The sequence below is a fragment of the Emys orbicularis genome, chromosome 1 (assembly GCF_028017835.1).
Source record: "Emys orbicularis isolate rEmyOrb1 chromosome 1, rEmyOrb1.hap1, whole genome shotgun sequence".
NCBI lineage: Eukaryota > Metazoa > Chordata > Testudines > Emydidae > Emys > Emys orbicularis.
Window position 1 is genome coordinate 277,470,414 of NC_088683.1, and position 26,094 is coordinate 277,496,507.

A 26,094-nucleotide genomic window follows, 5' to 3' on the forward strand; every position below is an offset into this window, starting at 1 on the left:
AATAGAAGTAAAAACAATAAAAGCAAATAAGGCGGCGACGGTGAAGGCCCACAAAAAAAAAAAAAAGTCTCCGGAGCCAGTGTGTTTTGGGCAGCCAAGAAGGCCACAGCAAGCCAATTGAAACTGGTACGAAAAGCACCAGGCACAAAGGGCCCTAAACAACAACACCTCCAAAAAAACCCAAAACTTTAAACCCTCCCAAAAGCCCAAGCAAGGTGGAGATTACAGCGGACCGCAAATGACCTGGGCCCAAAACAAAACTCCCGTCCACCCTTCCCCCTCTTCTTCTTACGTTACACCCATGCTTGGCCAGACATGGGTAAAGCATGTGTAAGTATAAAAGAGGGTTAGGGCTCAGGCACTAATGCTTTCTTCCTCCTTCTAAGTAACGTGGAAAGCACCCATCACTCTCCACTGTTATTTTATTATTTTATTAATAAAGCTTTAAATTTAAACCCTTGGTGTGTTTCGTCATCTGCTTCCCAAACAATCCTGTGGCCTCAGCCTGATCACCTGATGCCTCAGGCAGATTGGTAACTAAAATCTGTCACAATACTAGGCAAACATGGTCTGACACCATATGGCAGTTTTTATGTTCTTATGATCAAGTCCACAGAGTGAGTCAGTGTCAGAATTAGGATTAGTCTGTTGCTCTCAGGCTCTTTCTTGGTACATGAGCCATATAGGCCTTCGTGCTATTGAGTATGGCACCTCCTTGGTACAAGAGGTTGTGCTAGCTGCCCAGCAGAGGAGCTGGGTCAGCCTAAGGCAACCAGCTAGTAGGGAACTTCCTCCACTGGTAGCCTCTACATCTGTGATTTTAATATGTAGACTTCCCCAAAAAATCAAGAGACCGACAGGTAGATTTTCAAAGCCTCAAAGTCCAACCCCTAGGTGCTATGAGAGGGCTATGAATAACCTATGATATTTTGGAAAAATCAGTGACAAGATTTTAGTCCAGGGGCCTGAGGAAAAAAAATCAGTGAGGCTTATTTTAATGAGTTATCTCAGCATCAGTCCCTCTGATAAAATAGATTTGAGTCTGTCAGGTTTGGAGGCTGCACTTCCTTACCACATATCTGAGGCCAGTCAAGAAGAGACGCACCTTTCTTGCAGAACTCATTTCAGGATCAAGCCATTATTCTCTATTGGATTCCACTCTAGGAATAGCAAAAAACAAAAACAAAAACAAAAAAAAACAGTAAAGTTTCTACATCACTGTGTGTTAATATGATGTAAAGGTCACCAAGCGTGGGTAGCGGTGAATTTAAATAAGCTGCCTACCGATGGGATTTAACAATCTTATATGACACTTCTTCATTCAGAGTGACTGCGGTTCATAAAAATCACATGATCAGTTTCCTTTACTAGTCTTCCCTCATTAACACATCTTTCCACTTTCACCAACTGGTCCAAGGTCATATATTGGCATAGTTCTAACTCCAGCAAGCTATTGCAGTCTGTAGTGGAGTAGTCTGATTTTCCATAACCTACATTTTTATATCAAGCTTCAGAAACAAATAATTTAGGATCACTGTAAACATCTCACAGTATCACTGAAGAACACATAGATTGCATATGCATCCTCAAAACAGCATTCCAGCAAGTGCCTTTCATGAATATTCAGTCACAAGAATGCTAGCAATTTGTGTGTAGATGCCAAGAGTGTTTGTCAACTGATATGCAGCCTTCAGCAGTGAACAGAAGCCAAGTTTTTTTCTGTCCCTTTGTAAGCATTCTTACTATTTTTTCCTTTCTGGTTTCCCCTTCTAAATATGTGACCCCATCAAAGAGATAAAGATACCCACATTTTCTTTAAAATAAATCTTTATATCAGATTAAGGTGATTGGTTTTAAATAGGAAAGGTCCTTTGATCCACCTAATACAAGGGCACTCCCAAAACATATGAGCTAATGTAGCACCAGGGAGTTACATTTGCAATAAATGTCAGCATTTATGAAGCTCATTACCATTAGCCAATGTGGGGACCATTATATTAGAAAAAGTGTCTTTTGGAGAATGCCATTGTCTCAGGTCTAAAGTTGCTTTTTCAACATTAGATACAATTGTGTTCCATTGTGTTGGAGATAGTTGTATATCCAAATTTTGATTTGAAGCAACTCTCAAATTATCATTATTATAATTATTGGCAGAGTTTCTTGAGCCAGAAAATCGTAAAAGGACACTGCTAGCTGAGTAAATCCTGTAAGTTTCCTCCAAAATAATAAAAGTTCTGGAGGTTATGGATCTCCCAATTCATCCAGTCCAAATACATGTATAAGTAAATGCTTTACCTGGAGATAGTTCCATGATCCAGAGCACAGCAAGCCAATTGGTACTGAAGATTAACAAAAAGCGTACATTTATCATTGTCAATTAGCTGTGACATGGTCATAATTCCTCTCTCCATCGACATCAGGTTTTGCCACCTATTTTAAGGCTAGAATTGCTCCATATGACTGCCTCTACATGGAAGAATGGATGGAAGCAGAACTAATTTGGATGAAAGCAGAACTAAATGGATGGAAGCAGAAATAAATTTGTCCAATTTTTGTGGGAGTTCTGGAGCCATCAAATCTATAATAATTTGATCCTATCATGCCTGTAAGGAGGAGAGTGTATACCAATTCTCATTCAATCTGAACCCAAAGTGGAGTCTGTTCAATCATATCTGGCAGCCACAAAGATGCCTGGCTTCACAAAAAAGTGTATGATAAATTTCCAAGTTGGGAAAACTAAATCCTCCAACAGATAGGCAGAGCTCTAATTTGTTCAGACCCAGGTTTCTTACCTGTGCCCCCAAAGGAATGTTCTGAAAATATTATTGAATTTCTTAAAATAAGTTTGATGAGTAGAAATAGGGAGACCTCTCAGGTCAGACAAAATTCTGGGGAAAAAATGATTTTCAGTATATTAGTTTAAACCTCAGTTGTGGGGTAAACAAACTCCATCTCCACAAATCATTAGCCACTTGGGCAATAATTGGTTCTATATTTATCTTAGGGAAGCCCTTAAGATTATTGGGAATCAGTATTCCTAATTATTTCATATATGAGGACCTCCACTGAAAGTCCCAATTTGAGAAAAGGACTTTAAGGGCATATTTGTTAATGTTTAGGATTTCTGATTTATCCCAATTAATTTTACCTCCTGAAAGGTGACCAAACTTCTTAATAATGGTTAGAAGGTGAGGAAAGATCACCTCATGCTTATATATAAATATAAAAGCATCATCTGCATAGACCATAATTTTGTGCTGATCGCGGCTCCCACTGGCCCGATACTAAGAGTATGTTGGTTTCCTCAGATGGCAATGGCTAAAGGAGGGACTGCCTATTGTTCTATTTGTAGAGTGTGTAGAAGAATAGGGCCTTTTCTTGCTTGGTTCCTAGGAATTTCCATAATGATAAACCAATTAAATCCAAGACTGCTGATTTTTCTATCAATATCATGGGCATGAGAGTCTCATAATGTGCACATAGATATATCTTGTGCACAAACAAGATGATATATATAATTTGTAGGGCTGTCAAGCGATTAAAAAAATTAATCGCGATTAATTGCATAATTAATCGCACTGTTAAACAATAATAGAATACCATTTATTTAAATATTTTTTGATGTTTTCTACATTTTCAAATATATTGATTTCAATTACAATGTAGACTACAAAGTGTACAGTGCTCACTTTATATTTATTTTGGATTACAAATATTTGCACTGTAAAAAACAAAAGAAATAGTATATTTCAATTCACCTAATACAAGTATTATAGTGCAATCTCCTTATAATGAAAGTTGAACTTATAAATGTAGTATTTTGTCTTTCATTTCTCCACTATCCCTAAACCAGTCACAGGCACTCGACCTGCCTATCAGTGATTTAGCTCTGGTAATCACTGAACAAAAACTAGGACTTTCAGTTGAGTGTAAGCAGCTCTCTCTTTAAACACTGGGGAAGGGTAAGATCAAATAGTGTCTAGGACCCTTTAAACAGAGTTCACACTACTACTGATCTTCACTAGGATTTGGCATCCCTACTCCCTGCTTATCAAGTGAAGTTCAGTTTAGGGTGACCTGCTCAATCAGGACCTGCTAAGTATATTCTGTTGCCCTTTACCTGTACAAGAGGGATAAGAGCATTTCCGCTGTATTCAAACACTAGAGTGATTTGTAACCCGATACCAGCAAAAATTGATAATTTTTGCAACGCGGCTCCATCTGCTACACACTTAGGTAGAGTAGATGTGTCTATGCAAACACAGTCTGCTCCTGAAGTCTTTTCTCCCATGTTTATCATTAGATGTGAGGAGAGAGCTCATTCAGACCAGGCTTACATATTTATAAGAAGTGGAACAGATTCAAAAGATTACAAGGTCAGTAATTACTGCTACCATTTCCACTCAAAACTTGACTTTTCAATTTGAGGAGGGGAAATGAAAAATATCATTTTATGTTTCACTCAAAAAGGTTTTGATTTTTTAAACTGCTAGCAAACTGAAAAGTAAATTATTTCCTAGCTGTATATCTAATCCATGTCTTATTCTATCTGATTTTAAAGCCTTTAGTTTGCCAAAGCCTTTGTGAGGCTTTTAACAATAAACCACAAAATCAGAATTTTCTCCTACTCCTTGGAGATGTAGCAAACAATCAAATGGTTATTGGCAATTGTGAGGTCAACCCTTCATACTAAACATCTCATACTGATATTTGTCAGTCAATAGATCCTTGTAAATGTCTTTACAGAGCCCATTTTAAATGAGTTATATCCAACCAGAATATGTTTTTTTCTTCATTACTAGTGTCAGAAGTTATTTTCAAGTTTATCTGTTCTAGTTCACCAGAGTATTGATGGATCTCTTTTTTCAATATCATGTCTGTTTTCTTCTCTGTTACACAAAGTTCATTTTTAAGTATCTCCTCTTGCTTATGCTAAGTTTACACTTTCTGCCATGTCCTTCTCTGATACTGTACCATAATCCTTTAACTCATGCTGAGTATTTAGTTAAATGACTCTGGACTTTAACACTCTAGAGCAGGGTTCCCAAACTTGGTTTGCGGCTTGTTCAGGGTAAGCCCCTGACCGGCTGCAAGACACTTTGTTTACCTGAGTGTTTGCAGGTACGGCTGCTCGCAGCTCCCAATGGCCATGGTTCGCCATTCCCAACCAATGGGAGCTGCAAGAAGCGGTGGGCTGGCCCGCGTCGCTTCCCACAGCTCCCATTGGCTGGGAATGGCGAACCGCAGCCGCTGGGAGCTGACAGCAGCCGTACCTGCGAATGCTCAGGTAAACAAAGTGTCTCATGGCCCACCGGGGGCTTGAACAAGCGGCGAACCAAGTTTGGAAACCCCTGATCTAGAGTGCCAAAACAAAGCAAAATCTGATTAGGTCTTTCTTTGAGTGCAAGGCTATCCTCCTTCCATTTCCTTCTTCTGTTTACTCATCTTTCTTTTCCTGGGTCTTTTCCACTTACTTCAGATCCTTTGAATAAGATCATGTTCTCATGTCCCAAACTTCATACTTCCCCAGATCCTCATGCTGTCCTCAATCTTGGTTGAAGCTTTCTATACTCTATAATTGACCCAATGCTAATTAAGTTGCATAATGGAGCACTTGAAATGCTTGTTTGGAAATCTTTTCCTTGAAAAAAATGCCCTTTTTCTGGAAAAAAGCTTTTGTTTAAAAATAAAAAGTAAATCTTTCTGTGAATAACACACACAGCCACCATTATTTTTAGTTTTCAAAACCAAAAATGAACACAGTTTTTGTGTGTGTTTGTTTTGTTGCATTTATCAGTTATTTTTGGCCCCTTCTCCCCCCCCCCCCCATTTACTCTTCCTCCTACTGTTTCAGTGGAAAAACTGAAAAGTGGAAACAAGAGAGACGTGGGTGGGTGGATGGGAATAACTGGGAAAAACAAGTGTTTTCTATTTGGTCTTTTTATTGGAAAAATTCAAAATTTTATGTGAAATATGTTTACTGCTTTTGACACATTTTATTGCAAACTATAAATAGAAATGAGCTTTTTTGTATGAGGACCACCTTCTTTGTTGTTCCCAAATCCTCCAAACCTGGTGATAAAATGAGTGTATGTCATTATAATTATGGCAGATACTTATCTGTGGGGCACTTTAAATGTGAGTATGTGTAGCTGATTTTACTAGCTTACCCTGACCCATTTTGGGGATTTTGGAAGTAACAGAACAATGCATAGCTGGATACAGACTGTGGGAGTGTGCTACAGCAATTCATGTGGGGACAGGTGGGGAAGAATATGGCCTTTCAAAACATAGAGGATGTGTCTTGAGTCTATGGGATTATAAAGTGAATGTGATAGGAGGTTGAGAAAGGAAGTAGAAGAACTAAAAATAGACTGTGTGAACTATGTAATCTAGAAGAGTAAAATAGCATCTTTGTAAGTAACCCTGAAGAGGCTTTCTGTGAGTGAGTCTTTAAGTGTCTTGTGATACTGCCTAGGACTATAAATGATGATAAAGTGACAGTTCCTCCCCTTTACATCAGGTCACATGCTGGGCCATATTGAAAACTTAACCACTAACACTGCCTCTTCTGAAATTGGGTTGCTCAAAAGAGACTTTGGGGAGAAAAAAGGCTGTTCAAAGTGTTTCACTCAAACTATAGTATACTGAAAATCAACATTGGTTTAACTTAGACATATGTTGGCAAACCACTAGTAATGACAATTTCTATTGCTGTTTAACCATGTATCATATCTGTTTTGCTCTAACTAGGTATTAGTTTAGTCTGGATGTCACAATGAATTTCAATTTTGTGCCTTTTTTGTCAGAAGTGGATCATATGGGGAAAATCATATGTTGGAAGCCATATGGTGTTTCTATTTTCTTCCTATGCCATGTGATCAAGATGGTTTACGGAAACCATTTTCCTGTGATTGGTTTTCTACAGAGACAGTGTATGTTTGATGAGTTCGCCGATCAAGTGTGGGGGAGGGGAGAAACAAAACCAGTACAAATAAATAAATGTGTTTAGCCTCTGGATTTGTGTCTGACAGACAGTGGCTTAGTATGTTAAGTTATTATTTATTATGTTTTGACTCACATAATCAATGTCACTAAATCATGTGATTTTATTGCAAGTCTTGTAATATTTGTTGTTTCTTTTAAAGCTCCAGCTGCTGGAATAAATAGATTCTTTTTTTTTTTAAGTTAAGTTTCTAGTCCTTCTAATAGCAGGGAAAAGATTGAGAATATGAAGGGAGTGCTCGCTAAAGGCTCAGAAACCAGACAAAAAAATAAAAAGAACCCATCATTTATTATAATTTAAAAAAAACATGATTTTTAAACCCAACTCATGATTTTTGGGCCCTGACTCATAAATCCCGAAAACTTGGAGGTGGCACTACTGCATAATAATTGTATCCCTATTTTATATAGGCAGATCTGTTTTCTTGAGATTGGAGGTTTTTGTTGAATTAAAATTGAGGCATAGTTCCACTTCTGTTTCTTAGTGAGTCTGTGAACCTGTGAGAATGGACATGAATCTATCAAAACTGAGCCTTTCCTATAGGTTGCGAGAATATATGACCTTTGAGAAAAAAAGTTTATTTGAACATAAGCTATTTAAAACTTCAGAGTGTGCAAACACATTCAAACCTGTTTTAATGCAAGACAACTCCAAATGTGTCTTCAGAGGAACTTTAATTTGTTTTCATATTGCTAAGCATACCACTTCCGGGTCCATGTGCCTATGGTTTATCATTCTTCATTTACAGTGTACTCCAGGCCATATTAGATGAACCTTAAATCATTGCCAGTGTTGTCTGACTAGCATCATGAGTAGCTATCAGCATCATTTTATTTTCTTAATTATTTGTGTTTTGCCATGTAGTGCTAATTTTTTCACTTGATTATCACATAATAGTATATCATACAATAGTCAATTGATTTGTGCACCTGAATCTTTTAGTTGATATAAAATTACATATGATAGCACGTTTGAGGGATTGTATCGAACATAGTAATCAATACCAATGAGCACAGTAATCAAAAAGAACTCTGGAATCATAATTTAAATCAATCTTAAGGGCTTTTTCTTGATGGTTAGCACTTAACTTGCTCATGTAGGTCCATTTACTTCAATGAAATAACTTCAGCAAGTAAGCGCTAACCAAAATAAGGAAGGGTTGCAAAATCTAATCCTAAATGACAGTTATCCCAACTCTGAGACACATATCCATTCACAGCTTTGTATTCTCTTTTTTAAAAAAAAAATATAAAATATTTACAACATTATGTTAATCAGCAGGAGTTTCATATAAAAATTGCAGTGACCCTCTAATTCTAACAACCAGGAATAACTAAGAATATATTGTGTGAAGCAGAAACCAAACTAGGAAAGCTAGAAAAGACGAAAAAGCTGGCAATATCCAAATCTATCTACATCAGGAAATTCATAACCAAAAAAAATTTCATATAAAATATTTTTTTTTCAAAAATGGTTCCCAAAAGATTACTTAGGCCTGGTCTACACTTACCCCCCAAGTCGAAGTAAGGTACGCAAATTCAGCTACGTGAATAACGTAGCTGAATTCGACATACCTTACTTCGAACTTACCGCAGTTCAGACGCGGTCCACACGCGGCAGGCAGGCTCCCCCGTCGACTTCGCGGTACTCCTCTCGTCTAGCTGGAGTACCGCAGTCGACGGGGATCACTTCCTGGTTCGATTTATCGCGTCCACACCAGACGCGATAAATCGAACTCGGAACTTCGATCCGCAGCCGTCGAACTACCCGGTAAGTGTAGACTAGCCCTTATTTAGGCACTTGGCCATATTTTCAAAACTGGTTACAATTAATGGGAGTTGCTGAGCAACCTACATTTTTTAAAATCATGCTTCTTATGTACATGCCTAAATGTTTACATAGGAACCTATATTTGCCCCCAATTTTTGAAAATTGAAAATCAATGACTTTTCAAATTGTGAAACACGGAGCGGCTCTCATTTACTGATAATCAAAACCTTTACTTAGATGCTGAAATATGGAGATTGGAGCCTAAATTTAGGAACCCATTTTTGCAAATCTTGGCCTTAATATTGAAGTCCAGCTAACCTGTCAAAAAAAAAAACAATTCTATGCCTCTTAACCCAATTAAGAAAATCCAGCCAATTGAATGTAAACCTTCATCACTCACTCTCACCCTACCTGACGTAAACAGCTAACCCAATCTTAACATTTGAAAAATATAGACAATGGTAAAGTTAAAAAAAAGTCATTATCATAGGTTTGTTTACATGCACTCTTCAGAAGACAGATAAAAACCTTCTGCTAGCAAGTTGAGAAAATAGTCTCCATTTTATAGCTGCAAATCACTGTAGAGCTATATTTCACTAGAGATGATAAAAAGAGGGTTTTCTGATTATATCAGATGTGACATATAGCTGACTTCAAATGTAAGAGAAACTGGGGATCTTTTTTCCTTGACATTTGACATTTAAAGTGTTGTCCTTTTAAATGTCTAGTGGTCCCTCAGCTCCAGTTTCAAAATTAATAGTAGCAGTTCTTGTTTGTAGTTCTCGTGATCTGTAAGTACCCGTGACCCTATCTGGTGCCTTAAAAGATTTGTTTTCTCTGTAAAATGACTATTTTTATTGAGATAAGTAATTGATCAAATAATGCTGCTCATGAGTATTACATAAAGAAGTAGCTTTACATGAATGCAGGGTACATCCTTTTTTAAATATAAATAATTAATCTAAAACCTCTTCCCTCCAGGTATAGTGTATTGCTGGATAAATCACCCTCAGATATGTTTTTAATAGACTAAGGCAGTAAGTAGCAATACTGTGGTAAAAGTATGTCACTGAGGTCTAAATTGTCAAATCCTTACCCATGTTGGTGAGCACTGACTCTCACAAGCATCTTGTTACTTGTTTGATTAAGAGCTCACCTGTTTAAATAAGGCTAGGTCTACACTACAGCGGGGGGTCGACCTAAGATACGCAACTTCAGCTACGTGAATAGTGTAGCTGAAGTTGCGTATTTTAGGTCGACTTACCTGGCTGTGAGGACGGCAGCAAGTCGACCGCAGCTGCGCCGCCGTCGACTCCGCTGCCGCCTCTTGCCGCGGTGGATTTCCGGAGTCGACGGCAGAGCGATCAGGGATCGATTTTATCGCGTCTTCACTAGACGCGATAAGTTGATCCCCAATAGACCGATTGCTACCCGCCGATCCGGCGGGTAGTGAAGACGTGCCCTAAGTGTTGCACAATATTGCTAAATATATCACCAATTGCTTCACTGATTGTGTGGTTTGTTATTAAGAATGTTTAAGAGACCAACTATCCAAGTGTAGCCAAATGTAATGTCTACAGACAAAGCAGTACAACACAGAAAGGAAAGAGTTAATGTGTTACCAGTTCTTCTGGAAAACAGTTATCATAGCATAGTTCACCTTACACAGAAGATGTTCTCTGAAATATGCATTCAAAACCAGCCATATTTATAGTATGGTTGTTTATGAGTTAAAAACACTCTATGATCCACCCGTGCCTAAAATTTACCAATCAGCTAGCTTTGTACCTTTTTCTGGGACCATAGTATCTCCTTATCTCTGTTTTGGATACTGAATTCCAAATCAGTTGTCCATGAAGGTACATCCCAACCCATACCAGGACAGAGCATAACTATATCTTGTCTTTGGCAGGTTTTGTATTTTCCAGTGAAAAAGCTGACTTCAAATTTGTAGGGTATTCTGAGATATATACCTTGACAGAAGCAAACAGCATTTTGGGAAAGACATAATATACTTCAGTTAAGATAACTGCCCACATGCTGGGTATAATGAGGTGTGCACTATGTCTAACATATATGTATTGGCTCACAACATTCTAGCCCTGAGTTAATGGGAACTGAATAGGAACAGCAGGCAAGATCTTCAGCTACTCTAAATCAATACAACTCTATTGACTAAAATGGAGCTAGGTCAAATAATGCCAGATTGGAATCTGACCTGGTGTCTTTAAATTTGTAAGCATCAGATCAAAAGTAAAGGTTATTACCTCAACCTTTAACTTGGCCAGATTATGAATGCTCTGTTCGCTATGGTATGTGTTGAACAGCATAATCATATAGTAAGATATACTGTATATTTATCAGGAAAAATTGCCAACCTATAAAAAATAAGTATATATAAATTACGCAATGATGCTCAGGTAAGATTTTTGAAAGAATGTTGGATGAGATTGGCTGACCCTTTAAGGGTACGTCCACACGGCAGCTCAGGGTATAACTTCTGGCTTTTGTAGACTTACCTCTGTTAGCTTGGATCAAGATAGCATAAAAATAGTAAATAGTAAATAGCTTCTAAAAATAGTTGCATAGCTGCTGCTATATGAGTGTCAGCATGCGCTAGCCACCAGATTACATACCCTGGATGTTGGGCAGGATTGTACTCAGGTGGTTAGCTCATGCCAGCTCCTACATAACTGTAGCTGAGTATAATCCTGCCCGACCACCTGGGAATGTACTTGGGCAGCTAGCCTGAGCGACCATCTATATAGCTGCTGCTACACTGATGTCTTTACCGTGCTAGCTCAATCAGATCTAGCATGCATATATCTAGCTGAGCCGAAAATTATACTTGTGGCTACAGTAAACTGTAGACATACACTTAGAGGGACAGAACAGCCCAGGGAGCAGAAGGGTAGTTAAGCTGGATTTAAGCCCCTATTGTGCCTTCCTAATGCTAGGTTTATCCAGAGACAATGTGTTCTTGAGGGAATTCTGCACCAAAAAAATAAAAATGGTGTGCACAATATTTTAAAATTCTGCAAAATTCTGCATATTTTATGCAGGGTTTCACATGCACACCAAGCCCTGTCCACCATTCCAGGTGTGGGGCAGTCAGGCTCAACCAGACAGGATCCAAGTGTGGAGGGGCTTGGAGTGGGGGCATCCAAGTGTGGGGTGACAGGGTTCTGTGTGGGGTAATTGAGGTGCGGATTACTTGATGGGGGGGGGGGGGGGGCTTGGTGCAGGGGGAAGCTGGATGCACAGGGGCTTATTGTGGGTTCCAGGTGCAGGGTGAATAGGACTCACATGGGGGTCCAAATGAAGGTAGTTATGGCTCAGCCGTGAGGGTCTGGGTGTGGTTGATGTAGACAGGGGTATAGGTGCTAGTGGAGTGGGGCTTGGTGGGGTAGGGATCCAGGTGCAGCTGGATGTGGCTCAGTAAAGTGGTGTTCTGTGTATGGGGGCCTTGTTAGAGTGGTCCAGGTGCAGGGTGGGTGGGGCCTGTGGGGGTTCAAGTGTGGAGGGCTCAGCAGGGAGTGGTTGGGGTGCAGAGGTGGGGGTCTGGATGCAGGGGAAAGGGCTCAGTGGTGGGTTCCGGGTCAGGGTGTGTGCTCAGGGGATGTGTCAGGGTGCAGGGGGACTCCAGATGCAGAGGATGAGGCTCAGCAGGGTTGGGGTTTGAGTGCAGGGGCCTCAGCAAGGGGTGAGGCTCAGCGGGGGGGTCTGGGTATGGGGGGTCCAGATGCACAGGGGAGCAGCTCCCCATACAGTGATACCTCCCTCTGGAGTGTGTGTTGGGGGGAGGTAAGTAATGCAGAGCTTACTGAAGCTTTGGGAGGTTTCTGGGAATGGGCCTCACGTGGTCTAACTTGCTGAAGTCCAGGTATATTATGTCCACCATATTTCCCCTATCCACCCAAACTAGTTATCTCGTGAAAGAAGGAAATCAAGCTGGTTTGGCATGATTTGTTCTTGGTAAATCCCTGCTGGCTGCTAGTGATTCAGTCTTGGAAGCTAAATTTGCCCCATACAGAACAGAGAGCTAAGCAAATGACTAACTGTACATTACAATAGTTGAGCTAAGTCCTCTGCATCACAGGATCTGTATGGGACAGACAAACTGCCACACTCCTGAGGCTTGTCAGGCCTGGATGCAAGCCCTTAAAAGGGAAGAATTCAGTGCAGCCTTGATGACACTCAAAAGCAAGCAGAGCCAGGTATCAGAGTTCCCAGACTGGGGACCCTATGGCACTAACAGACCTATGGCTTACAAATGCCTCATGCCTAAGTCCTCTGAGGAAGAAGACAGGGTGGGCTGTTATTTTTGTATTTCAATACCCCCATGACTAAGCCCCAATCTTTATTTGCACTGAGTAGGGGAACTGAGACTGTCTTCAGGGTCTGAGAGACTACTTGTCTTTTCCTTGCACAAGGGAGGAGGTTGGGGAAGTATTTTCCTTTTGCTTAGACAGTTTTCTATCCCCCAAGGCTGGTGGACTACCTAAAAGGTGTAACCCTTCTGCCAAGTGGGGCTGGCAGCAACCAGGGCCGGGTTCAATATCTAGGTGTTACTTTTGAACAATACAACACAGAACTGGTTCAAGCCTCCACCCAGTAACCTTGGAAAATTACACCCCACCCCTGTGCACCTCTGAGAGGCAATACTTCCCAACTCACAAGCAGAGTCTGAGTGCAGAAAATAAACTTTTAATGAAAGGGGGCTGGGGTGCCCAAGAGCAGCTCTCGGCCTGTGCCCCTGCTTCCTGGGACAGGTGGTGAGTCCAGGGGCCCAGTGGCGCTTTAACTGGGGGAGGAGGGTCAGATGGGGGAGGGCATAATCCTTTTAACAAAAGAAATCTTCCTTAGGGACAGGTGAGAGCTTGGAGTGGCACATCAGCACCAGCCCCTGCTCAGCTGGGACTGGCAGGCTTTGTGTGTGGCTGCAACTCCCAGCCCTGGCTCGCAGGCGAGTCCCATTCTGGCTCAGGGAGGGGGAGATTTCAGTGTCAGAATGGGGAGGGGATGGATGTATTTTGGGAAGGGCATTGGCCCCCCCATACAAGGTCAAGGCATCACAGATGCACATGGGGTTACATGCCACTACCCCCCACATTTCTGCTAGCGCTGAGCAGCTCTGCTCAGCCTGTGAGGGGAGAGGAGAAGAAAGGAGAATGGGGATGTGGGGGTTAGAGAATGGAGAAAGGCAGTTGGGGGAAGAGAAGGGGAATGGGGGAAGGGAGGTGGGAGTAAAAGAATGGGAATGGGAAGGGGGTGGGGTGGGGGAAGAGGCAGTGGGTAGGGGGAGTGGGGAGAAGAGAAGGGGAATGGGAAGAGGAGGAGCAGGGAGCAGGGCCCCATGGCATGGAGTGTGGAGGGCCCCAAAAAATCTTAATCTGCCTCTAGGCCCATCAGTAGGTGGAGTTGGAGTGGGATATAAAACCTAGTACTTAAAAGTTGTGCCACATAATTAAATTAGTTTTGTTGATAGCTGTGTTGTTCAGTAACAGTTTCTAAAAGTCTCTCTCCTTGCAGTAACTCATTGTACAACTAAAAGACCGAGGAGTACTTGTGGCACCTTAGAGACTAACAAATGTATTTGGGCATAAGCTTTTGTGGGCTAAAACACACTTCATCAGATGCATGCAGTGGAAAATACAGTAGGAAGATATATATGTATACAGAGAACATGAAAAAATGGGGGTTGCCCTACCAACTCTAATGAGACTAATCAATGTGGGCTATCAGCAGGAGAAAAAAAAACATTAGGTCCTATGATGGTGTCCCTTGAATACATATGTGGACAGAGCTGGCAACGGGCTTTGTTCCTGAACCTATCCTTGCAACAAAGCCCATTGCCAACTCTGTCCACATATCTATTCAAGGGACACCACCATAGGACCTAATCACATCAGCCACACCATCAGGGGCTCGTTCACCTGCACATCTACCAATGTGATATATGCCATCATGTGCCAGCAATACCCCTCTGCCATGTACATTGGCCAAACCAGACAATCTCTACGCAAAAGAATAAATGGAAACAAATCAGACGTCAAGAATTATAACATTCAAAAACCAGTTGGAGAACACTTCAACCTCCCTGTACACTCAATTACAGACCTAAAAGTCACAATTCTCCAACAAAAAAACTTCAAAAACAGACTCCAATGAGAAACTACAGAACTGGAATTAATTTGCAAATTGGACACCATTAAATTAGGCTTGAATAAAGACTGGGAGTGGATGGGTCATTACACGGACTAAAAACTATTTCCCCTACTGTTACTCACCTTCTTGTCAACTGTTTGAAATGGGCCATCCTGATTATCACTACAAAAGTTTTTTTCCTCCTACTGATAGCCCACCTTAATTGACTAGTCTCATTAGAGTTGGTAGGGCAACCCCCATTTTTTCATGTTCTCTGTATATATATATATATATATATCTTCCTACTGTATTTTCCACTGCATGCATCTGAGAAAGTGGGTTTTAGCTCACGAAAGCTTATGCCCAAATACATTTGTTAGTCTCTAAGGTGCCACAAGTACCCCCCGTTCTTTTTGCTGATACAAACTAATACAGCTGCCACTCTGAAACCTGTCATTGTACAACTGTGGTCAGTGGCAAGACTTAGATATTCTGCAAAGGAAAAGTAACAGTACTGTTGTGCTGGAGTTTGGGTGCACCTGGTGAGCACAACAGCTGCCCTTCATTCAGGATAAATGTAAAAAAACCCAATTGAGCTCCTTTATGAAATAGATAGCTAAAACAATATGATCCTCCATCCAAAACACAGGCCACCTGCAAAATGGAATAGGATTTGAGCCATGTGGGTTTTTCCAGGGGTCTGAATGCAGAGGGCTGGGTATTGGTTGGAGCTGAATGATTGGGGAAGCAGAAGCAACAGTGTCAGAAACACCACTGAAGCACAAGGAAAAGACAGCAAGGAAGTCCCCGAGACTGTCAGAGAAAAACTTTGTAGCAGAATCCTGACAAAAATCTAATGGAAACATTTATAAGTTTGTGAACTACAACCATCTCCAGTAGCTCCAGGTGTTTTATCTCTCAGGCAAGCTTCATTGTAATTTCTTTCTATTTTTGGGTAGAGTGCTGGGTGGAAAGAGGCTTGGAACTGTGATCAAAGAAACAGACTTCTGTTATTTGATCCTACTGTGATCAGGGAAACAGGACTTTGTACATTCTTTGTAAATAAACAGGATTCCATCAAAGAAATATTTGACTTCATCATTAATTAGTTTCTCCTTTTAATGGAAACAACCCGCAAGACCCTGAAAATTTGCTTAACCACTTGGGCCTAAATGAGTAACAGGACAAAGGACAGCATAGGCAGTCTGGAGAGCCCCAGGTTTAAGCAAGTATGTCATTATCCGAGATATGATAGTAAAGCAAGCCTGCCTCTGTAATATTTTTTAAAGCAGACATATTTTGCATTCTGATTGATGAAGTGCAACTTACTGATAGTAACAGACATTACCTCAGAGTCCAGATTTTGCAAGTATTACATTTTTCATTTTTATTTTTCCTAATAACATATTCAATAAATGGTATTTCTTTCTTTTCACCCAGATCTATTCTTTCATAGGATTTAAATACTGAATAAAACTATATATTTTGTATGCTCAATAAGATCCTTAATTAGAGAACTGAAAATTGCATAGAATTATTTCAAATTATGGGGAGGTCCTTTGTTGTACTAACAGGTCTCCCCCAGCACAACTATGACATATGTACATCAAATATGAGTTTATTATACGAGGTAGGACTTTTTCAGTATTAATATTAATATATTTACAATATATTCTAGTATTTCAGGATTCACAATTTGTCTTTGTGTGTAGTAGCCACGGAGGAAGAAACACTAGTGTAAATGTTTTCATTCATTTGTCTTTTGAACAATCTGGACAAAAATGCTCTTGTAGCAAAACCCAGAGTGTTAAGAGTAAAGGAATGACACAGTTTGGAAATGATGGTAGATCAAAGAATTTTAGGATTAAAATAATGTAGTTAATCTTACATTAAACACTAAGAGTGTCAGTGCTTAGCCCGTTTCTTGCCCTGATAATCTAAAATGCACTGGGAAGGAAACAACTTTGTGTGAACTAAAACCACCTGCAGTTGCTTCAGATGTTCCTTTTTATCTGTCAAGCAAGCTTCATTATAATTACTTTCTACTTAAAAAAACCCCTGTTTTAGAATTGTAAAAGGCAATGCTAATGTGATATTAGGAACCAAGTCCCTCATTTTAATTAGGGACTGCATACCAGTTACTGGTTCTAATGAAGGCTTGCAACATTAGGGGATCTTGTTTGATCCTTGGCTGTCCCTGAATGCTCAGGTCATAGTGGTGTAGCCAAACACATTTTTCTATCCCTCATTGACAAGAGGAGGTTCTGAACTTAGTACAATTATCTGTGCCTTTATCATTTTGAGAATAGACTACTGTTGTGTGCCCTACATAATGCTATCTGACCTCCTAATCAATGGTATGTGTTGAGACTATTTGGAAGCCAACATTAATGGACAGTGCTACTATCCATTTAGTTTCATTTAGATCCTGCAATCAGATGTGCATGGAAGAACTCCTTTGCCCCATTGACTTCAGTCTGACACCATGTGGGCATAAGGTTTGCCCACGCAGTGTCTAATTGAAGTTAATGGGTACATGGGCATAATAATCTGCCTGCACAGATGTGATTACAGGATGGGGGCTTTAGTCAATGGAGAATTATACAGACAGTTGATTACTGTGGTGTTCCTCAGTCTGTGCTATCTGACTCTGATATTCCCAGTGGAATTTAAGGTACTGTATTCAACTACCAAATGAAATTATTACAAGTGTGACCAGCAAACGTGTTTTAACAGGTGTCCCCTAACTTAAAAAGATATGAGGAATCCTTGAATTTGAAACTCACTTCTCCACAATTTTGCCAGAGCCTATGTTTGTTAAATTTCTGAACATGCTAAACAATTAATCTCTTCTTTTAAGTATTTGGGAGTGTGAGTTATAAAGCTAGGCCACTAACACATATATACCTTTAATTCACAGGTATAAGTGTTTGCAGGATCCAGATCTTAAATATCAGACAACATGGGAGGATAATTGGTTAAGAGGTCAGTTAAAAAAACTGATGACAAACTAAAGTAGCCCTGATGGGTGGACCTTACTTAGATCACAGCTATTATTATATTTTCTATTCATCATAATATTTCTGTGTAGAATTAATTTAATTATGACAGACATATCTACTCTAAAGGAGAGTAGTTTTTATCCTGGCACGCAATACAATATAACAGAATATACATGATTTTCATAATTTTATATTTACAGTCTAAATTTAGGCCCTTATCATGCAAAGATTTATGCATGTGTAGGACTGGCAACTTTTTTGTATTGTGTGTTCATTTAAACTTTATCCCAAATCTCTTAATAGAATTGTATAATGCAAGATACACGTCTACCCTGATATAACGCTGTCCTCAGGAGCCAAAAAATTTTACAGTATTATAGGTGAAATCGCATTATATCGAACTTGCTTTGATCCGCCGGAGCGCGCAGCCCCGCCCCCTGGAGCGCTGCTTTACCGCATTATATCCGAATTCGTGTTATATCGGGTCACGTTATATCTGGGTAGAGGTGTACTACAAGTGTGTAATATATAATATAAAGATGTCAACAAACTAGCTAGTGAGTGAATTCAAGTGTTCAATTGCAAAGCCCAAAGCAGAATGCAATAGGTTTTTTGTTTTGTTTGTTTTTTTTGACAGCAAGATGTGGAACATATCCTTGGATAATAATTAATCAAGAGTAAAATAAAAACAGATATAATTACTAATTTGGTGGTGTTTTTGTAATAATTCAATTACAGTTCTGTATGTGTTATCAAATAAATTTGTTGTATTAAAAATAATAAAGATTTCAAATATTAAATCTAAAAGTTTGACTCTTGCAAGCATATGTATGAAGGGTAGGGAACCCTGGATTCCTGGATACCCAAATAGCAGTGATAGCTAAGTGACATGTGTTATCACTGGCTAGCCAAGAGCCTGCATCCTTTCTTCTCAGATACTGAACTTTCTACTGTAACACATCTTCACCACCTCTATGACAGGCTTTGTAATGCACTCTATTAGTACCTGTTAAGGTTCCTTCCCCACTCTGAACTCTAGGGTACAGACGTGGGGACCTGCATGAGAACCTCTAAGCTTAACTACCAGGTTAGATTTGGTTTTGTTGCCACCACCCAAATTATATATGAGTTATTTGGGAAACTCTGTTTACCTCCCCCGCAGAATATTTCTCTCCCAAGTACTATAACCCTTCCCTGGATAGCCTTGAGAGACTTCTTCACCAATTTCCTGGTGAACACCGATCCAAACCCTTGGATCTTAAAACAAGGAGAAATTAAACATTCCCCCTCCTTTCCCCCACCAATTCCTGGTGAGTCCAGATCCAACCCCCTTGGATCTTAAAACAAGGAAAAATCAATCAATCAATTCTTAAAAAGAAGGCTTTTAATTAAAGAAAGAAAGGTAAAAATTATTTCTGTAAAATCAGGATGGAAAATATCTTTACAAGGTAATCAGATTTAAAGAGCCCAGAGGAACCCCCTCTAGCCTTAGATTCAAAGTTACAGCAAACAGAGGTAAACCCTTTAGCAAAAGGAACATTTACAAGTTGAGAAAACAAAGATAAAACTAACACGCCTTGCCTGGCTGTTACTTACAAGTTTGAAATATGAGAGACTTGTTTAGAAAGATTTGGAGAGCATGGATTGATGTCCGGTCCCTCTTAGTCCCAAGAGCGAACAAACCCCAAAACAAAGAGCACAAACAAAAGCCTTCCCCCTCCCCAAGATTTGAAAGTATTTTGTTCCCTTATTGGTCCTTTGGGTCAGGTGTCAGCCAGGTTACCTGAGCTTCTTAACCCTTTACAGATAAAAGGATTTTGGAGTCTCTGGCCAGGAGGGATTTTATAGTATTGTACACAGGAGGGTTGTTACCCTTCCCTTTATAGTTATGACAGTACCTATCATTGAAGATCACATGAATGCTTCAACTAGTTCAGAATAATGGTTGCTTTTCTTTGTATGTGAGTAGATTAACAAGAGCATATTAAAACCTGTGTTCAAGAATCTCCGGTAGCTGAGTGCAATTGAAAATACTGAATAGCCTTTGTAAAGTATTAAATGGTCATAGACCTTGTTATCTCAGTGGCTTCCTTTTCTCAGTTATCAAGCTGCCAGCACTGACATCCAAACCCCTGATTTATCTGTTTCTGTATGTGATATAAAAAGGCTGCTTCCACGAGCAGCAGTTTTCTCCTACTAGTGCTCTAAGTCGCCCCACAGCCGATTATGCAGCAGCGTGTCTGACCAGGAAACTGGTTCTGAATGCAGAGTACTTGTTCACTTCTCTAGAAGTAATATTAAAATGAGGCACCTAGTGCCTCTATAGCATTTTTAAAATGCTGTACAAACATCATCTAATTAAGCTAACATTTTCAATATTAGCCACAACTAATATCTCAAGTTGGACACCCCAATATCTGAGACACCAAAATTGGTGGCTACTTTTGAAAACACTAGCATTAACCAATTAATATGTTAGCTAATAGTTCACTATGTAATATTAACATTGATGCAGAATTAGTTAATGAACATTTCATTACATTAGTTAATTTTACTTTAGTATTGCCAATTCTACTGATTTTTCTTCAAAGTCTCCTGATATTTGATTTTTTCCCCTTAAATTCCTAGCTCCTGGACCCATGGGTTTATGTGAGAATTTCAGTTTTCATATATAAGGACTTAAACAACAGAAGGCAAATAAAAAGAACCTCACGTTTATTTTTAAATCTCATTTTAGAGGTGGGAGCTTTGATTTAGGATTTTTTAAAAAACATATATGATGGGCAATACAGTTACTTTAAACAATTCACATTAAATGAAATTAACTCTATTGTAGATCTAAAGTCGGAAAAAATTGTGTAAGCCCTGTTTTTGTTAGACTCATGGAGACCTATTTTGCCCATGTTGTACTTAATATAAAGGAAAAATTGCCCTATAAAATAAGCAAATCCCTCATATATGCATCAACCTGCTAGTTTTTATTTTTTCCAATTTCATGGCAAAAATGGATATAGAGGATATAATCAAACAGCATAAAATAATAGAAGGAGGAAAATAATATTACCAATCCTCCTTCTTTCCCATGGTGGTCATTTCCAATTAACACCCTCAGGGTCAATTCAGAATTCTTATATAAATGAAAAAGGAAGCTGTTAACAATATTAACAGTTTCCTCTAGGAGAGGGCAAAACTTCAATGGATCCCAGAGTACAGGCTGTTTCAGCAGTTTGTCCTCATTAACGCTATACAGTTTATGCATATTTGATAAAATCTAACCGACTCTATACCATGAGAGATGGTGGATTCTTTTTTTTTTCAATCCCGATCAGGATGACAGTTATATTTCTAGATAAAAGTCAGTGATTTAGCTGGTTTATTCCTGCTTGTAGCCTCAGTTTTCTGAGTTATCTCCCATGTTATCTACTACACAGTACAAGGATATTTTGCAATATATTTATTTTGAAGGTGACAAATATTTAGCACGGCAAAATATATATTAAAATGGAATTGGGTGAAATTCAGTTAAAGAGAGGTTTTTTTTTTAATATAGTTTGAAACCAAACTGTATAATATTACATTTTTTCTTTTGGCAAACTTTAGAGATAAAAATGTTGACAGCTGGTTTTGTTTATGGATAAATTTGCTAAACTGTTTTAAGTTTGAAGCAAATTCCTTTTGCTGGCAAAAAGTTTACAACTCTCCCTTGAGATTCAAAATCTCTCTCCGAGAACTCTGATTATTACCTTGTCTTTTCAGCTATGTCCAGTGGCTTCTCTCTCTTTTTCTCTCCCCCTCTCTCTTTTCGTTTTGATATTATCCATGCATGACCCAATGCTGAATTCTAATGTTTATATTCACTCTGAAGGGCATATGTTTGTCTGCCAGAACCCCAATGCAGATGCAGTGTGCGACAAACACCAAAAATGAGGGACCTTATAAAATATTGGTGCAGGAAACTCCCAATGTGGTGGGATTCCTTTAGTGTAATTAACTCTATCATCTCAGGACTAGCCTCTGATACCCATATGCTGATTAGGATCTTAAACAAAGAGTAGTTCTACTGAAGTTAATTGGCACTATTTATGGAGAAAGGTGCTACACATTATGGATAAAAGCAGTACAATATGTTTTTTTTTATTTCTGATGTTGGTTATTTTCAGCAATAACAGTGAAAGGACACTTATTTGGGGGGAATATAAGTAACTTTATGTCTAAAGGTGTTATTCTTCACAACAAGGGACATTATCTGGCTATGCTGAAAGAAGGACAGGAGACATTTGACATGGGTTTAATCAGGGTGCAACTTTATTATTAGATGTCTGGGACTACCCAGCAGATAACAGTGTAGGTAACCCCATGTTTATTCCATAATTACCTGGAGGGCTTTTACCAGCTCCCCCTCTTTTTCCATCCATGTCCCTCTGGCAAATCCATTGCTGGGACATTACCATACCTGGGGTGAGGGGCTTCCACCAGCTCCCCCTCTTTTTCCCTCTCGGTCCCTCCAGCAAATCCATTGCTGGGACCTTATCATCTACCCCCGCTTCGTAGGGCTAAGGTGAGCTATAAGAATGGGGAGTTGTCTCCCTGCCATACCAATCATAGGAGTCACCAACCGCCTCTCCCCCCTCCCTTCCCCCCCCCTCCGTTCGTTCCTTTAATGAACAGCTCTTTTTAAGTCCTTTTCCAAGCCATTTATCTGGTCACTGTGTACCTTTCCTATGCAGTACCTGCACTGGACTTCTGCCCTACACTTAAATAATGAGTTGTGACATATGGCCTACCACCCGTCAAGCCATGAATGAACAAAGCCCTTCCTGAAACCCGCTCTGGGGAAGGCAAAAAAAAAAAAAAAAAAAAAAACAACAGCATCCAAGCCAATATGGTGGTAAGGGAAAAATTTCTTCCGAGCCCCCCTAAAAAAGGGGCGGCTAGCGTGATGCCCACAGCAGGTGTTGACCAAACCTGGTATTTTATCACCTAAAATGGAGGGAGGATGGGTCCTGCCTCAGCCTTGGTTTGTGTAAAAAGGAAGGCTCCCGGCACCATGCTGCTGCTTTTCAAACCCTGCATCCCCAGGGGATGAGTCAGTGACCACTCTGCCCCTCTTGCAGCAGTTTTCATCTTCCCAACCCCCCAGGCATAAACCACTGTTTCCTTCACTGGGCCAGACCAGCCCAAAAAAATCCTGCTTAAAGGTGCAGGGCGGTCATTTTAGAGGCATGAAGATGAGATCAGCATCTCCAGACAACATAAGAATGTCATGTGTATGATCTACAACGGGTTCATTTTTTTGCAAGTCCACTGTGATTTCCTTCAAGGGGTGAAGGAGAAACTTGATGTGTAATGATAATTAGTTTGAGACAAGTCTGACGACAAACTTTTCCATCTTGTTGCATTAATTAATCATATGCTGACAGCAATGACTAGTTCTCTTTTACTCTTTTTCGTTTTCCCCTTTGGTAACAGAATATAAAATAGTTCTTCACCAAACATCTACAGTAGGTTTACATGCTAAAATATAACCACAATTATTTGCCCAGAACACAAACTTAACATAGCTCAGAAAGCATCAGAAGATTATTCTATAAATTTCCACCCAATCACTAACAAAATCTCCATGATGAGGTATTAATAAAAAGTTGGCATTTTTTTATAGGACCTGGGTGTTGTAACAGTTCAACACCAGGAAGTGGCCAAAGACATATATTTTGAAAGTATAATGTAGCTGGACTAATACTGAATGATCTGGAGTCAATTGCCTTATAAAATGAGCTGTTCTTTGTATATTGAAAGAATAGACTACGAAAGAAGTATTGTAGTTTTGATTTGTGAGTGAGTATATTTATTCTGACATAAAAAAAATCACAGTTTATAGCACTTTGATGTAATGTCTTTAAAAAAAAAATTAAACAAAATATTAATGAAAAAGCATGCACAGTGCAATAGCACAAACTATTTTAATATGTATACAGATATATAAATTTTAAAACTTACAATGGGAAAAATCATTGTTATAGTTTTTTTTCCCCTTAAGATTCATGATAATTGTCATAACAGTATAAAATTTTCATATTATTCTCAGTTTAAATGAAATGAAATTGCCTGCATGTAACTGCGGAAGTCACTTCCTCTTCCTGGGCCACAGTTTCCCCATCTGGGAAAAGCTGGGATAATGAAATTGACTTCATTTGTCAAGTGTTTTTTTCAGCAGAATCTCTCAAATATTATATAAGAGCTGATGTTATCATATAAATAAAGGGTTAAAACTGATAGGAATACAGGCAACAATCTCAGGATCATGAGCATTTTGATAAAACTGTATTAGTTATATGGTTTATAGATGAACATTGGCTTAGTTTGGTGAATTGCTGCAGCAGCTGGCCAATCTGGTCAGCAAAGAAGCAGCACATATGTAGTCTGTTAAATAATCAGGATAAAACGAATTCCCTAGCAATTACCAGACAGCAATCTCCAGCTCTAGATTACAGCCAGATCAGCATTAACCTGCTTGGACAGGACATTGAGCCAGGTGGCAACTGTCAAATACTTGAGTATCATAGTGCTGGAGAATGATCAAAAGATATCGACACTCATATAGCAGTAGCTAGAGCCATGTTTTGGGACCTCTGTGTGTATGTTGTGACATCCAGCTTGCTATGAATCTGTGGATCTATAGAACCATTTTTATAACAACTTTGTTGTATAGCAGGGATATGTTGGCAATAAGGAAGGCTGAAGAGAGGCAGACTGATGGTTTTGATTCTTGTCATCTTTGTCTGCTTCTCCATATTAAGAGGCAGGATAAGATCAGTAAGGAGGGTATTCAAAGACAAAATCAGCAACTGCCTCCTTCAGCACTGGTTCAGGTTTAACAGCTTTCTTCCGACAGACATATTATTTGAATGGAAGATCAAAAAATTCCAAAGCATGCTTACCCAGGAATGGCAAAAGTTTTGGTGGCACAATAAGATTGCCAATGATGGACATACACTGAATATCCAACCAGACCACTTTAAGGACATAGCTTGATCTGCAAGGAGGCTGTGTCACTTTAGGATTTGCCAAGATGAAAGATGAACATAAGGGATTGAAATTCCCACTGCTTCCTTCACACTTCCATTAGGAAGTCAATGGGTCAAGGAGTGAGTTTCAATGTCCTCATATGGAAATAGCAAAGGAGTTCAATCCATTGGTAAACTATGCTTCCTGGGACTCCCACAACAACTGCAGCCTCTGAAAGTCCCTTTAGAGTTGGAATTCAGAGCATGTTCAGGAAACCCAACTAAATTAATGCTTACCCAGTCAGAATTAATGGCTAGACTGTCTGTAAAGCAAAGTCATGTGTCCTGGGATAGTGTGGAATCAACAACTTCAAAATCCTAGTCCAGGCAAGGCTTTAATGAACACCTTGTTCTGTCTTATTACTATTGTGTAATTCTCACTTTCTTAATCAGATCAGTACCCTGTGGCCTTCTCTGTGCTAGAAAATGAGGTAACTATTTCCCAGCACCCATGCATCTGCCCTGGTGCTAGCAGGACTCAAAGCAATGTTATTTTATTCCAATTCATGCAAACAGAAACTTATAGAATAATGTTTGCATACAATAAATGGTGATAATCACATAATTTTTATCTTCCTTTTTGCCCCCTTTCCTGCTTTCTAGGCCGGACACACCTCATAGAAGCATTGTCCCTGAAAAAAATCATGGATTACAAAACTGACATATCTCCTACAATATATTTCCATAGCAGGAGTTAACAGTGCTAGCACAACCCAGCTGCTTTTGAGTGCTACAGGGCATTTGGATAACTTGAGCATTTTCTCATTACCAAAGAAGGGAAACTAAATCTGGAAAACTCAATCCAACTGTGTATATGTGTAGAATAAAATATATATGTATCTGGAAAACTCAATCCAACTGTGTATATGTGTAGAATAAAATATATATGGATCTCTATGATTTAAAATAGTAACAATAAGAAAAATTGTAGTAGAGCTGTAAGATGTCATGGCTTTAAAAATCACTCAAATGTTCACAATTTTAATTTACACACCTTAAAAATTTCACTTTTTTCAAAATGGAGGGGGTTTAATTTGGAACAAACAACATTTACAATTTCTTATAAAGTGATCTTTCTCCTAATAACCCTGGCAAATTTTAGATT